Raw genomic sequence first — 14,599 nt, 5'->3', positions numbered from 1 at the left:
CCTCTGGAGAAGGAGGCACCCTGGACTCTTGGAAAGTCTGTCCACCCATACCTCTGCCTCCAAGCTGAACTGCAAATGAACGTTCAGAGAAGGAGACTTTGCAGCCTCCCTGGGTTCCACACCACTGCTTTTAGAGACTAGATGCAAGCAAGTTCTTCAGGAGGTCTATTGTGAGTCCTCAGTGCACTCTTGTGGGACACCCACCAGAAACAAAAGAGAGCAGCCACTGAGAGATGAGGCATGTGAAGACTTCTGCTGAGTCCTCCCCAGGGTCCCCCTCCCAACTGATCTGGAGTTCTACCTTAGAGGCCCTTTCCTCTACTGGAACTGAAAGTGAGGATGACATAGAGAGGTGCTCGCCAGAACCCGGGAGGAGTGGGGGAGGGATTGCTCTGGTCTGGCTTCGTCTGCCTTCTTAGCTTCTTCTAGGACCTGGTGTCAAGGGTAGGGAGAACGTTTGTAGGAAAAGCTAACCCTGTTGTGTTACATGGAGGAGCACAGATTATCCTTTAGGGGCCACAGACAATGTCTTATATTTGTTTTTGTTTTTTTTTTTCACTTTAGCAATCAGCTAACTACACTGCCTTATTTTTGTTTTTATTTTTTAAATTAACTAATTAATTTAGAGACAAGATCTCACCCTGTCACCCAGGCTGGAGTGCAGTGGCTTGATACTGACTCTCTGCAGCCTCAACCTCCTGAGCTCAAGCAATCCTCCTGCCTCAGCCTCCCAGGTAGCTGGGACTATAGGTGCGTGCCATCATGCCCAGCTAAGTTTTAAATTATTTTATTTTTTGTAAAGACAGAGTTTCATGCCATGTTGCCTAGACTGGTCATGAACTCCTGGGCTCAAGTGATCTGCCCACCTTCCATGAACCACTGTGCCTGGCCTTATTTATGGTTTGCTGAGTGGCCTTTGCAAAGTGTTCAACCTCTTTGGGACCCTGTGGGTTTCCCATATCTGTGGCACTGAAATACCGGTGGGGGACACAATGGGCTGCCTTTCCTATGTAGGGTGACACCTGAAACATGCCTAATAAATTTGAGAGAAAGGCCCAGGGCAGCACCACGAACCAAGATCCTTGGGATAAGTTAGAAACACAGAGGCAGATTCTGGACATGGCAGGTTCCATGACAAATAGGATCTTCAGAGGTCGTCTGGTTCTTCCCCTCCACATTCCAGACAGGATACCACTCACCACAAGAGGTCATAGTGCCCAGGCTGTCATCGTGGGCATGAGCTGTAATTTCTGCTCGGTAGTTCCCCCATGCAGTCAGTGTACTAGCATCTCCCTGTGATAATCAGCCTGACAATAACCAACCTATTATGCTTCCTGCATGATAAAAGCTGAGGAACAGCAGCCACAAAATAACTGTGGCTCAGATCCATCTGTTCAGCAGTCCCCTAAGACTCAGCTCTAGTGCCATCTCCTCTCCCGCACCCAGGTTAGGTGTCCTTCAGGGCTTCTGTAGCACTGTTTGGTTTCAGATCTTGTTCTTTGTTTTGAAGCACATATGTTCTCTTCCAAAGACTCTCCTCCTGGGGTCCATGGCTCCAGGAGATCTGACTTTCTTTCGTCCCTACCCACTGCCTCCACTTGTCCTTTATTGTGTTAGCAGTTTCTTTCTTTTTTTTTGAAACGTAGTCTTGCTTCGTCACCAGGCTGGAGTATAGTGGCGAGATCCTGACTCACAGCAACCTCCGCCTCCTGGGTCCGGGCGATTCTCCTGCCTCAGCCTCCTGAGTAGCTGGGACCACAGTTGCGTGCCACCATGCCCAGATGATTTCTGCACTTTCAGTAGAGATGGGATTTCACTGTATTGGTCAGGATGGTCTTGAACTCCTGACCTCAAGTGATGTGCCCACCTCGGCCTCCCAAAGTGCTGGGATTACTAGTGTGACCCACCGCAACCATCCAAAGCAAAGCGTTTTTTTTTTTTTTTTTTTTTTAAAAACTCTTTTTTGGTGGGGCATGGTGAAACATGGTAAAACCTTATCTTTATTAAAAATACAAAAAATTAGCTGGGAGTGGTGGCACACGCCCGCCAACCCAGCTACTCAGGAGGCTGAAGGGGAAGGATCGCTTTAGCCCGGGAAGTGGAGGCTGCAGTGAGCCAGGATTGCACCACTGCACTCCAGCTTGGGCGACAGAGCGAGACACCATCATAAAACAAAACAAAACAAAACGCCATTCACAGCAACATATATGTTACAGAAAAGGGGTCCAGAACCAGATCCCAAGAGAAAGTTTTTGGATCTTGAGAAAGAAATAATTCAGTCCAGAGTAAAGTGAATGCAAGTTATTAGGAAAATAAAAGAATGAAGAATGGCTACTCCATAGACAGAGCAGCCTCTTTCTTTTTTTTATTTTTAAGACACAGTCTTGCTCTGTCATCCAAGCTGGAGTGCAGTGGTGCGATCTCAGCTCACTGCAACCTTAGCCTCCTGGGTTCAAGCTATTCTCCGGCCTCAGCCACCCAAGTAGTTGGGATTACAGGCACGTGCCATCACACCTGGCTAATTTTTGTATTTTTAGTAGACATGGGGTTTTACCATGTTGGCCAGGCTGGTCTTGAACTCCTGACCTTGTGATCCACCTGCCTTGGCCTCTCAAAGTGCTGGGATTACAAGCATGAGCCACTGCACCCATCAAGTCAGTTGTTTCAAGTTCACAAAGTAGTTTATTACTGAGTCTGGCCTCTTGGTGGATAAGATCAATCCCGGTGAGCTAAGAGGTGTAAAACTCCAGCATCTGGGCCTGTCAGAATAGGCTCCCTGGTGCATCAGCTTCCAGAGCCATATTTCCTGTTCCTGCTCCCGAGTTTCCATTCCTTCCATCTCACTCCATCACTCCATGGCCAGGGATATTTCTTTCACTTTCTCCTGTAACACCAGAAGCAAAATTTATCTTGGCTTCCTTTTTTTTTTTTTTGAGATGGAGTCTTACTCTGTTGCCAGGCTGGAGTGCACTGGTACGATCTTGGCTCACTGGTTCTAGCAATTCTCCTGTCTCAGCCTCCCAAGTAGCTGGGATTACAGGCACGAGCCACCATGCCCAGATAATTTTTGTAGTTTTAGTAAAGGCGGGGTTTCGCTGTGTTGGCCAGGATGGTCTTGATCTCCTGACCTCATGATGTGCCCACCTCAGACTCCCAAAGCACTGGGATTACAGGCATGTCACTGGTCACTGTGCCCAGCGTTATCTCGGCTTTCATCACAACAATCTCAATTCCAGGTCATCAGATCTCCTGAATTATAAAACTAGAATTTTCCAAGTAGTTTCGACCTCTTTGAGATACCTGGGACAGATTATTATTGTTATTATTATTTTTGCTAAACATTCTCTATTTTTTTGAACTCCTAGTTTTCCTAAATGCCTGGTGGGTAGTTAAATCAAATGCACAGAATTTATGCCAGGCTTTGGAAGACTGAGACAAAGGTGGATATGACTGAACCCCAAGAGTTTGTCAGAAGTTGCTCATATTACTCATCGATTTTAATACTTTGCCTAGGGCTGGGTGCAGTGGTTCATGCCTGTAATTCTGGAACTTTGGGAGGCCACGACAGGTGGATCACCTGAGGTTGGGAGTTCGAGACCAGCCTGGCCAACATGGAGAATACCTGTCTCTACTAAAAATACAAAATTAGTGGGGCGTGGTGGTGTGTGCCTGTAATCCCAGCTACTCAGGAGACTGAGGCAGGAGAATCACTTGGACTCGGGAGGCAGAGGCTGCCATGAGCTGAGATCGATCACACCGTTACACTCCAGCTTGGGTAGGAAGAGAAAAAATCTGTCTCAAAAACAAGAAAAGAAAGAGAGAAAATAGGTGGGTACACCTGGAGTTGCTGGGAGCCATCTTGTCAATGCCTGTCTGAGGGCAGAGCCAATGTAGAGGAAAGCCCAGCTATAAGTTGGAGAGAAATCAGTCTGACCACATCCTGTGAGCTCTGTGTGCAGCTGGGCCTGATATACACACACATTTTGCTCAAGCCAATTACAAACGGATTTCTTTTAATTGCAATGGAAAAAATCCTCACTAATATTAAACTTAGGGCCCATATTAATTTTTTTAAAAATGTTGCCTATTCCCACTAGCCCCAGGGAACAGAAGTGATTTTCTCTTTCTCCCCATATCTCCTGTTATATATTGGTCTTTTTTTTTTTAAATTCCCTTCCTGTTCAAGGCTGTTGCTAGGGTTTGGTATATCCTGATTTCATCAGGATAAGCACGCTAGAGTGTGTAGATGGTGGATGAGGGGCAGGCCTCCAGACACTGCTGTCCTGGTGGCACTGGGCAGCTGAGGCCATGGAGGACTCTGGAAGCAAGGCTTTGTGCCTCAGGAGCCCTCAGTTTGAGGTGGCCCAGCCTGCAGTTCATCCCAGGAATAGTCCTAAGGGTGTCGGGTTACTAACATTGGGTGAGGGAGTAGCAGTTAGTCAATGGCTTGGTCTCAAGGACAATTATACTTTTGTTTTTTTCACTCTTGTCGCCCAGGTTGGAGTGCAATGGTGTGATCTCGGCTCACTGCAACCTCTGCCTACTGGGTTCAAGTGATTCTCCTGCCTCAGCTTCCTGCGTAGCTGGGAATCCAAGTGCCTACAACCAAGCCCAGCTAATTTTTGTATTTTTAGTAGAGACAGGGTTTCACCATGTTGGTCAGGCTGGTCTCGATCTCCTGACCTAAGATGATCCACCTGCCTCAGCCTCCCAAAGTGCTGGGATTACAGGCGTTAGCCACTGTGCCCAGCCTCTTGTACATCCTTCTGAGAAGTTGTCTGTGATGGTTAATACTGAGTGTCAGCTTGATTGGATTGAAGGATACGAAGTATTGATCCTGGGTGTGTCTGTGAGGGTGTTGCCAAAGGAGATTAACATTTGAGTCAGGGGTCTGGGAGAGGCAGACCCACCCTCAACCTGGGTGGGCACCATCTGGTCAGCTGCCAGCATGGCTAGAATATAAAACTGGGTAGAAAACTGTGACAAAGATGAGACTGGCTTAGCCTCCCAGCCTACATCTTTATCCCACGGGACGCTTCCGGCCCTCAAACATCGGACTCCAAGTTCATTGGTTTTGGGACTTGGACTGGCTCTCCTTGCTCCTTAGCTTGCAGACAGCCTATTGTGGGACCTTGTGATCATGTAAGTTCATACTGAATAAACTCCCCTTTATATATCTTTCCTATTAGTTCTGTCTCTCTAGAGAACCCTGACTAATACTTTGTCTAACTACACTTTCTGATCTTTTTCTCCTTTTTTCTTTCTTTCTTTCTTTTTTTTTTTTTTTTACAAAAGTTTAGGATTTTTTTAAGAGAAGGAAAGAAAAAAAAAGGAGTGAAGGAGAGGAAGAAAGGCGGAGAAAAAGAGGGAGAGAGAACAGAAATGTTGCTTTATTCTAAAAAATGGGTATTAATAATGGCCAATCAATATTTCATTTAAACCCAAGAGTAGGTATGATGTGGTATTGACAAGAATGTATATTTTGTGTATTTGAAGTGGAGAGCTCTATAAATATTTATTAAGTTTACTTGTTCCAGATCTGACTTCGAGTCCTGGATATCCTTATTAATTTTCTGTCTCATTGAGTCTAAGTCTCTATGTATCTGGGTGTTAGGATCGTTAGCTCTTGTTGTTGCATTGATCCTTTTACCACTATATCTTTGTTGCTTTAAAATCTATTTTATCAGATGTGAGAATTGCAACTCCAGCTTTTAATTTATTTATTTATTTTTGCTCTCCATTTGGTTGGTAAATCTTTCTTCATCCCTTTGTTTTGAGTCTTTATGTATCCTTGCATGTGAAATGGGTCTGGATGTAGCATACCATTGGGTTTTGGCTGTATCTTTTGATTGGGGGATTTAGTCGATTTAAATTTAGGGTTACTGCCATTTGATGTTAACTGGCTGTTTTATCCATTCATTGATATAAATTCTTTATGTTGGTGTTCTTTACTTTTTGGTATATTTTTAGAAAGGCTAATACTGGTTGTTTCTTTCTACGTGTAATGCTTCTTTCAGAAGCTCTTGAAAAGCAGGCCTGGTGGTAATAAAATCTCTGAGTACTTGCTTGTTCATAAAAGATTTTATTTTTCCTTCAGTTGTGAAGCTTAGTTTGGCTGGATATGAAATTTTGGGCTGAAAGTTCTGTTCTTTGAGGATGTTGAATATTGGCCCCCACTCTCTTCTGGCTTGTAGAGTTTCTGCTGAGAGATCTGCTATAAGTCTAATAGGCTTCCCTTTGTGGGTAATCTGACCTTTCTCTCTGGCTGCCCTTAGTATTTTCTTCTTCGTTTCAACCCTGGTGAATCTAACAATTATGTGCCTTGGGGTTGCTCTTCTTGAGGAATATCTTTGTGGTGTTCTCTGTATTACCTGGAGTTGAATATTGTCCTGCTTTGCTAGGTTAGGAAAATTTTCCTGAATAATATCCTGAAGGATATTTTCCAGCTTGGTTTCATTCTCTCTGTCACATTCAGGTACACCTATCAAACGTAAATTAGGTCTTTTCACATAGTCCCACATTTCTTGGCGACTTTGCTCATTCCTTTTTATCCTTTTTTCTCTAATCTTGTCTTCTCGTTTTATTTCATTAAGTTGATCTTCGACCTCTGATACCCTTTCTTCTGCTTGATCAATTTGAGTGTTTAAACCTGTGCATACTTCTTGGAGTTCCCATATTGTATTCTTCAGTTCCATTAATTCACTTATATTCCTCTCTAAGTTGTCTATTCTCATTAGGATTTTGTCAAACCTTTTTTTCAAAGTTCTTAGTTTCTTTACATTGAGCTACAACATGTTCTTTTAACTCACAAAAGTTTCTTATTATCCATCTTCTGAAGCCTGATTCTGTTAATGGAATGCACTCGTTCTCCAACAAGCCTTGTTCCCTTGTTGATGAGGAACTGTGATCCTCTTTAGAGGGAGAAGCATTCTGATTTTGAGTATTCTCAGACTTTTCACACTGGTTTCTTCCCATCATTTAAAATTTATCCACCTGTCGTCTTTGTAATTACCAACTTTCAAATTAGGTCTCTGAGTGGACGTCCAAGTTGTTAATTCCCAGGGCCAAAATATGAGCAACCCACTGCGTAGGCCAAAACAGTGGTGTTAAGACTGATGGTGCTTTTCTGCCTGGGAATCTCCAGTCTGGCTTCCTTCTTGAGTCTGTAATAGGCGACTCTTCCTTCCCGGAGCTCCAAACGTTGGTCTGAAGGGGAACCAGTCCCGTTTACTCTGCACCAAGAGCTGCCGCCCCCCACCCCAATTGCCGGCAAAACCGCTGCGCCGGCCACAAGAGTCACGCCGGCGACCCGTGGGGCTCCTCCATTGGGAATCTTCTGCTCTGTGAGCGACAAAAATTTGTCTGAAAGTGTGGTGTCCTCTCGTTCTCTGCGCTTTCACTGGGAGCTGCAATCCCGAGATGTTAGCGACCAGCCATCTTGGATCGTTGGAGGCTGCTGTCCAAAAGTTTATTCTTAAATGTACAACTGCTCTAAGACAACACTGAATTCCAGCTATAGGTGGCAAAAGATGTTATGGAAGGGAATACAGATGTTTAAATACAGATGAAATAGGCCGGGCGCAGTGGCTCACGCCTATAATCCCAACACTTTGGGAGGCCAAGGCAGGTGGATCACGAGGTCAAGAGATCGAGACCATTCTGGTCAACATGGTGAGACCCCATCTCTACTAAAAATACAAAAAATTAGCTGGGCATGGCGTGTGCCTGTAGTCCCAGCTACAGGCTGAGGCAGGAGAATTGCTTGAACCCAGGAGGCGGAGGCTGTGGTGAGCCGAGATCACGCCATTGCACTCCAGCCTGGGTAACAAGAATGAAACTCTGTCTCAAAAAAAAAAAAAGAAAAAGAAAAAGAAAAATACGGTTGAAATAAATAGTCACCATCTCCTCAGGCACAAGGAGCAGCTTACTTTTTGTCAGATTTCTCAATTCCACCTGTGGCCAGGGGCCCTTCCCCACGGCCTTTGCTTTTAGCTCCTCCAGTTTCTTCTGCTCCTCTTTTTGTTTCTGCTTAAAAGCTTTATCTTCCTCCTCCATCTCCTTGGCCTGCTTCTTGGGCTGTTTCAGGGGCTTCTTGCCACCTTCGTGGCTGAACATGGCTCTGCCACCCCTTCCCCAGACCCTCCACTTTCTGATTCTTGAGCCTGAGGTAAATATCCTTTTTGACCCCAAACTTTGAACTACCTGGGAGCCTTGCTCCTGTCTTTTTCTATCCAAGGACCCCCACCAAAAAGGCTGTGGTATAGTTGGATGTAAACACATACATCCAAAGCGGCTGGGGGTGATTTTACTCACAAAAGCCAAGGGGTGTGGAATTCAGCAGGTATTGATATTAAATCTAAAGGTCACACTTTGACAGGTATGGTGGCTCACGCCTGTAAGTCCAGCACTTTGAAAGACTAAGGCGGGAGGACTGCTTGAGTTTAAGACCAGCCTGGGCAATATAGCGAGACCCCTATTTCTATAAAAAGTAAAAATCAGCCAGGTGTGGTGGCACATGCCTGTGGTCTCAGATACTTGGGAGGCTGAAGCAGGAGTACTGGGGATTGAGGATGAGTGAGCCATGACCGCACTACTATACTCCAGCCTGGGTGACAGACTGTCTCAAAAAATAAATAAAGATCACACTTTTAAATTCAAATAAATGTAATTAATTTATTTTTACAGGGTTTCACTAGGTCACCAGGGCTGGAGTGCAGTGGCATGATCGTAGCTCACTGCAGCCTTGAGCTCCTGGGCTCAAGCATTCCTCTTGCCTCAGCCTCTCTGGTAGTTAGGACTACAGGTGCGCACTACCATGCCTCTTTATTTATTTTAGAGATGGGGTCTTGCCATGTTGCCCAGGCTGGTCTTGAACTCTTCACCTCAAGTAGTCTTCTGGCCTTGGCCTCCCAAAGCCCAAAGCACTGGGATTGCAGGCATGAGCTATCACATTAAATGTTACACTTTAGATCAGCTACCGTTAGGGTATTTCTCCATCAACAAGCTATTGCTCAAATGCATTAGACTAGCAGAGCCGTCTTCTTATGGGGTACTGTAGACAGACCTGTCAGCCACTCCTTCTGCTTGTCCCTTTCCTCTGTCTTCCTAGTTCCTGCATCTCTCTTGGCTCCTGGCCAGGTTGTTTTTGAATTACCATTGAGAGAAACAGTACTTGTAGGAATTATCTCCATGGCATTCTTTCTCTCTGGCATCCTCTTCTCCATCTGGAGATTCTGAACCTTGATAAGAAGGCCATCCTAGGCCAGGCCAGTGGCTCAGGTGGATCCCAAGGACAGGAGTTCGAGACCAGCCTGACCAACATGGTGAAACCCTGTCTCTCTACTAAAAACAAAAATTAGCCTGGCATGGTAGTGCCCACCTTAATCCCAGCTACTCAGGAGGCTGAGGCAGGAGATTCTTTTGAATCTGGGAGGCGGAGGTTGCAGTGAGCAAACATAGTGCTACTGCACTACTGCACTCTAGCCTAGGTGACAAAGCAAGACTCCACCTCAAAAAAAAAAAAAGGAAGGCCATTCTAACCAGCAAACACCTGAAGGACGGAAAGCATATCCCAAGCCAGGAAGCATGCAGCAGCCCTGCCTGACAGGCTCCTTTGTCCCCTCTGAGAGACCTTACCAATCAGACAGGGGACCAGTGCCTTTCAGTTCTTAACTTGGCTGCATGCATCTGGGAAGGCGTCCACGATGCCTTCCCAAGGCTGGATGCTACCTTGGCTGGGGCCCTTCTGCATTCAAACTGTTCCTTCAGTGACTGCCACTCCTCATGGAACCCAGACAATTGGTTTCCCCGTGGGCTGCCTGCACTATGTCCTATTAGGCTGCTGAGATACCCGGCACTACCTAATTTCGAATTAGCATGGAGACACTGTGTTCCCTTGGATGCTGTTCCTAGCTTGCCTGAGGTTCGCCCTGGCCCTAGCCACTGTAGCTATGTCCGCATTGATGTCCCAGTCTGGGTCTGCCTGGTTGTTTTCCTTCGTACAAGCCCCTGTCACCTTGAACTAGATCAGTATCATGGAAAGCAGTAAGGTAAAAGTAAAGGATGAAAAGCCCTCTGGGTCCCTCTGCAGGGCTTGTTCTTGAATTCTGACTGTGGTGGTGGGAGGCTCAGTCACACTCGCTCATCTTGTGCCTGGTTGGCCAGTGGCACGGAGTAGTATGGGTGGTTGGACTCAAAGCCATCTATATCCTGGACCCTAAGCCCCAATCCCATTAGGCTAATGCGCTAAGCTAAGCCCATTCATTTATTCAGAACATAAATAGCTTTAACATCAAGTATGTGACTGGCTTTATACCAGCTGCAGGAAGAGTTACGAAAAGGCTATGGTATACTTGGATGTAAACACTTACATCTATGAAGAATGAACCAGTGACATAATAAAGCAAGGCATAAATGACATGAGTGTTCCAGAATGGTCTGTGATGTGTTGTTGAGTGGATCGGAAGAGAAATGCTGTGTTTTCAGAGTGGTGAGATGAGCAGACACTGGGATTGTCTGAGAAAGTCCATCAGGAGTTGATGTGGATCTTGAGGGTGTCAGGATCTAGACCAGGAAGGCCTGGCCTCCCAGGGAATGGCTACAACCAAGGCAGGGAGGCTTGAGCTTCAGAGGAATCATCCCTCGAAGAATATCAAAACTGAAGCCAAGGGTTTCTGTTGGGGGTCAGCAGAAGATGAGAGTGTGACTCTTCTTTTAACAATTTTGGGGAAAATCAAGAACTTGGCTGTCAAAATAGTGAGTAACATTTGTTAAAGTGCTTTATACAGATAAAAGACCCACTAAATCCTTAAAACAACCCCATGAAATAAGCACTATTATTACTCTCTCCCCACCTTTTTTTTTGAGACGTGGTCTTGCTCTGAGTCTACTGCCTCAGTCATCCAAGTAGTTGGTACTACGGGCACACACCACCATGCCCATCTAATTTTTGTATTTTTAGTAGAGATGGGGTTTCGCCATGTTGGCCAGGCTGGTCTTGAACTCCTGACCTCACGTGATCCATCTCCTTGGCCTCCCAAAGTGCTGGGATTATAGATGTGAGCCACTGTGCCCAGCTCTTCCCTATTTTTGAAGATAAGGAAGCTGAGGGCCGGAGAGCAGCCTGGCCAACTTGGTGAAATTCTATCTCTACTGAAAATACAAAAATTAGCTGGGTATGGTGGCATATGCCTTTAATTCCAGCTATTCAGGACGCTGAGGCAGGAGAATCGCTTGAACCTGGGAGGTAGAAGTTGCAGTGAGCCAAGATCACGCCATTCCCCTCCAGCCTAGGCGACAGAGGGAGACTCCATCTCAAAAAGAAATAAAAATTAATAAATAAATAGAGATAAGGAAGCTGAGGCTCAGAGCCCAGAGGTGTGTCAGGATTTGAATCTGTGTGCTTTCAAAATACTTGCTTTTCTCATCATGCCATGCTGCCCACCCCAACCCACCCGGCCCCTTTCCTGTGTTGATGGGTCCTGGTGACTCACCCTCTTTCTTAGCAGACATTGTGGTTTTCAGACATTGTGGTTTCTGATAGCTCAGCAAATGAAGTCATCCTGTTGTTGTTGCTGTCTCTGCTCCTTGGGCCGCACACCCACCCTGGTGTCCTTGCCCTGCCTCAAGCCTCCTGGTTGCTGGAGCAGGAACTCTGTAGCTACTGTTGCTTTTTTTGTTCGTTTTATAGTGTCTTTGAAAGCACATGGTTTCACCGGGGGTGAGCCAAGGCCATTTAACTGATATGCTCAATACTATCTAACAATGTCTTTTTTTTTTTTTTTTTTTTTAAGATGAAGGCTTTCTCTGTCACTGAGGCTGGAGTGCATTGGCACAGTCTTGGTTCACTGAAACCTCTGCCTGCTGGGTTCAAGCCATTCTCCTGCCTCAGACTCCTGAATAGCTGGGATTATAGGCACATGCCACCACACCCGGCTAATTTTTGTATTTTTAGTAGAGATGGGGTTTCACTGTGTTGGCCAGGCTGGTCTCAATCTCCTGACCTCATGTTCCACCTGCCTTAGCCTTTCAAAGTGCTGGGATTACAGGCATGAACCACTGAACCTGGCATAATGTCTTTCCTTCTTTCTCTTTCTTTCTTTCTTTCTTTCTTTCTTTCTTTCTTTCTTTCTTTCTTTCTTTCTTTCTTTCTTTCTCTCTTTCTCTTTCTTTCTTTCTCTCTCTCTTTCTCTCTCTCTCTTTCTCTCTTTCTTTCTTCCTTCTTTCTTTCTTTCTCTCTCTCTTTCTTTCTCTTTCTTTCTTTCTCTCTCTCTCTTTCTCTCTTTCTTTCTTCTTTCTTTCTTTCTTTCTTTCTTTCTTTCTTTCTTTCTTTCTTTCTTTCTTTCTTTCTCTCTCTCTCTTCCTCCCTCCCTCCCTCCCTCCCTTCCTTCCTTCCTTCCTTCCTTCCTTCCTTCCTTCTTTCTTTCTTTTGAGATGGAGTCTCACTCGGTCACCAGGTTGGAGTGCAGTGGTGTGATCTTGGCTTGCTGCAGTCTCTGCCGCCTGGGTTCAAGTGATTCTCCTGCCTCAGTCTCCCAAGTAGCTGGGACTACAGGCATGCACCACCATGCCCAGATCATTTTTGTATTTAGTAGAGATGGGGCTTCACCGTATTAACCAGGATGGTCTCAATCTCCTGCCTCATGATCCACTGCCTCATCCTTTCAAAGTGCTGGGATTACAGGCATGAGCCACCGCACCCAGCACAATGTCTTTCTTATAGATCAAGAACCAGCGTTCTTATCTCGGGGTGTGTTTTCTGCCTTCTCAGGCCTCCCCACACTCACAGTACAAGCGGCAGCCTTCATCTTCCCTTTTTGCTTGAAGCCTCAAGCTTGTTATTTCAGCAGCCCAATCCTCAATCCCAAAGGCCTTTACCTTTTTCTCAGTGCCCTCCTGACCCTTGTAAATGTGATGCATTCATTGTCAGCATTAGGCTCCCAGAATTCCCAGGGTGGATGTGCAATTAGGCTCACACCGTGCCCCTTGCTGGTGGAAACCATGGAGGGAAGTAATACCAAGGAAAAGAGGAGAGGAAAAGGGAAAGAGCTAACACAGACTTGTAATTTCTTTTTTTTTTTTTTCCTATGATTTAGTCCCCGTAGAGACTGCCAAAAATTGCCAATGCCGACTATATTTCAAGTCGTCATGGCGGGGTATTAGGAAAAGTTTTCAATTAGCAATAATCACACCTCGGATAAACCTCATTGGCTACAATACTACCACTGTGCAAAGCTAGACCTGTAATTTCTACAAGCTAGGCACGGTGCCTTACATAAATGGTCCTGAGTCATTTAACAAACAGAGCTATATTCTGAGAAATGCGTTGTTACGTGGTTTCATCATTCTGCAAACATCATAGGTATACCCACACAAACCTAGGTGGTGTAGCCTACTGCATACCTCAGCTGGATGCTATGGCCTATTGCTCCTAGGCTATAAACCTGTACAGCCTGTTACTGTACTATAGGCAATTAGAACACACTGGTGTCTAAACATATCTAAATATAGACAAAGTACTGTGAAAATATGGTATTATAATTTTTTTTTTGAGACAGAGTTTGCTCTGTTGCCAGGCTGGAGTGCAGTGGCACAATCTCAGCTCACTGCAACCTCTGCCTCCCGGGTTCAAGCAATTCTCCTGCCTCAGCCTCCTGAGCTGGGACTACACGGTGCATGCCACCATGCCCAGCTACTTTTTTTTAGCAGCGATGATGTTTCACCATATTGGCCAGGCTAGTCTTGAACTCCTGACTTCATGATCCACCCTTTTCAGCCTCCCAAAGTACTAGGATCACAGGCATGAACCACCGCGACTGGCCTTTGTTTTTGTTTTTGTTTTGAGACAGAGTCTCACTCTTGTCACCCAGGCTGAAGTACAGTGGTGTGATCTTAGCTCACTGCAACCTCCACCTCCCAGGTTCAAGCAATTCTCCTGCCTCGGCCTGAGTAGCTGGGATTACAGGCGCCTGCCACCACACCCAGCTAATTTTTGTATTTTTAGTGGAGATGGGGTTTCACCATATTGTCTGGGCTGGTCTCAAACTCCTGACTGGTATTATAGTTTTATGGGACCACCATCAGATACCTAGTGTGTTGTTGACCAAAACATTATGTGGCACATGGCTGTATTTTAGGGTTTAATCATGGTAACATCCTAGCAGTACTATTGCCCTCACTTTGCAGTTGAGAAAATGATGCTTGGAGAGGTTGAAGTAACCTGCCCATCAAGGGCAGGGCCAGGATTGGCGCCAGGTCAGTTTTATTCCAAAATGTTCTTTTGAACCTGATACTCTGGAAAACAAAGCACCACTGAAGGTGTCCAACAGGAAACTAAAAGGCCAGTGCTGAATTTGGGAAGATTAATAAGACAGCAGTGGGTGGAAGGAATGGGAGAGAGACAAGGCCAAAGTGTGGGGACCCACTAGTAGTTTACACAACAATGTCAGCTTGAGACTCTTCCAGGAGGACAACAGAAACAGAAAGGAGGGGCGGCAGTGAGAGACAAGAAGCAGAGATCAGCAGCCTTTGGCAGCTGAGTAGTCCCAGACATGACAAGGAAACCCTCCTTTTTCTGATCATTCAGGGTCCTGCTATATGT

At 45.6% G+C, this 14,599-nt stretch overlaps 1 non-coding gene across 1 annotated transcript; it reads right to left on the bottom strand.

Annotated features, from left to right (window-relative positions):
• Positions 1–13,094: 13,094 nt before the first annotated feature.
• LOC118149649 (U4 spliceosomal RNA) lies at positions 13,095–13,235 on the bottom strand. The gene has a single exon (XR_004737206.1). It is a non-coding gene; the product is annotated as a U4 spliceosomal RNA (small nuclear RNA).
• Between the last annotated feature and the right edge of the window lie 1,364 nt (positions 13,236–14,599).

This window comes from Callithrix jacchus, chromosome 19, assembly GCF_049354715.1.
Source record: "Callithrix jacchus isolate 240 chromosome 19, calJac240_pri, whole genome shotgun sequence".
Taxonomy (NCBI): Eukaryota; Metazoa; Chordata; class Mammalia; order Primates; family Cebidae; genus Callithrix; species Callithrix jacchus.
The sequence above is the reverse complement of the archived record's forward strand: the minus strand, read 5'-3'. Positions and strand labels throughout refer to the sequence as shown.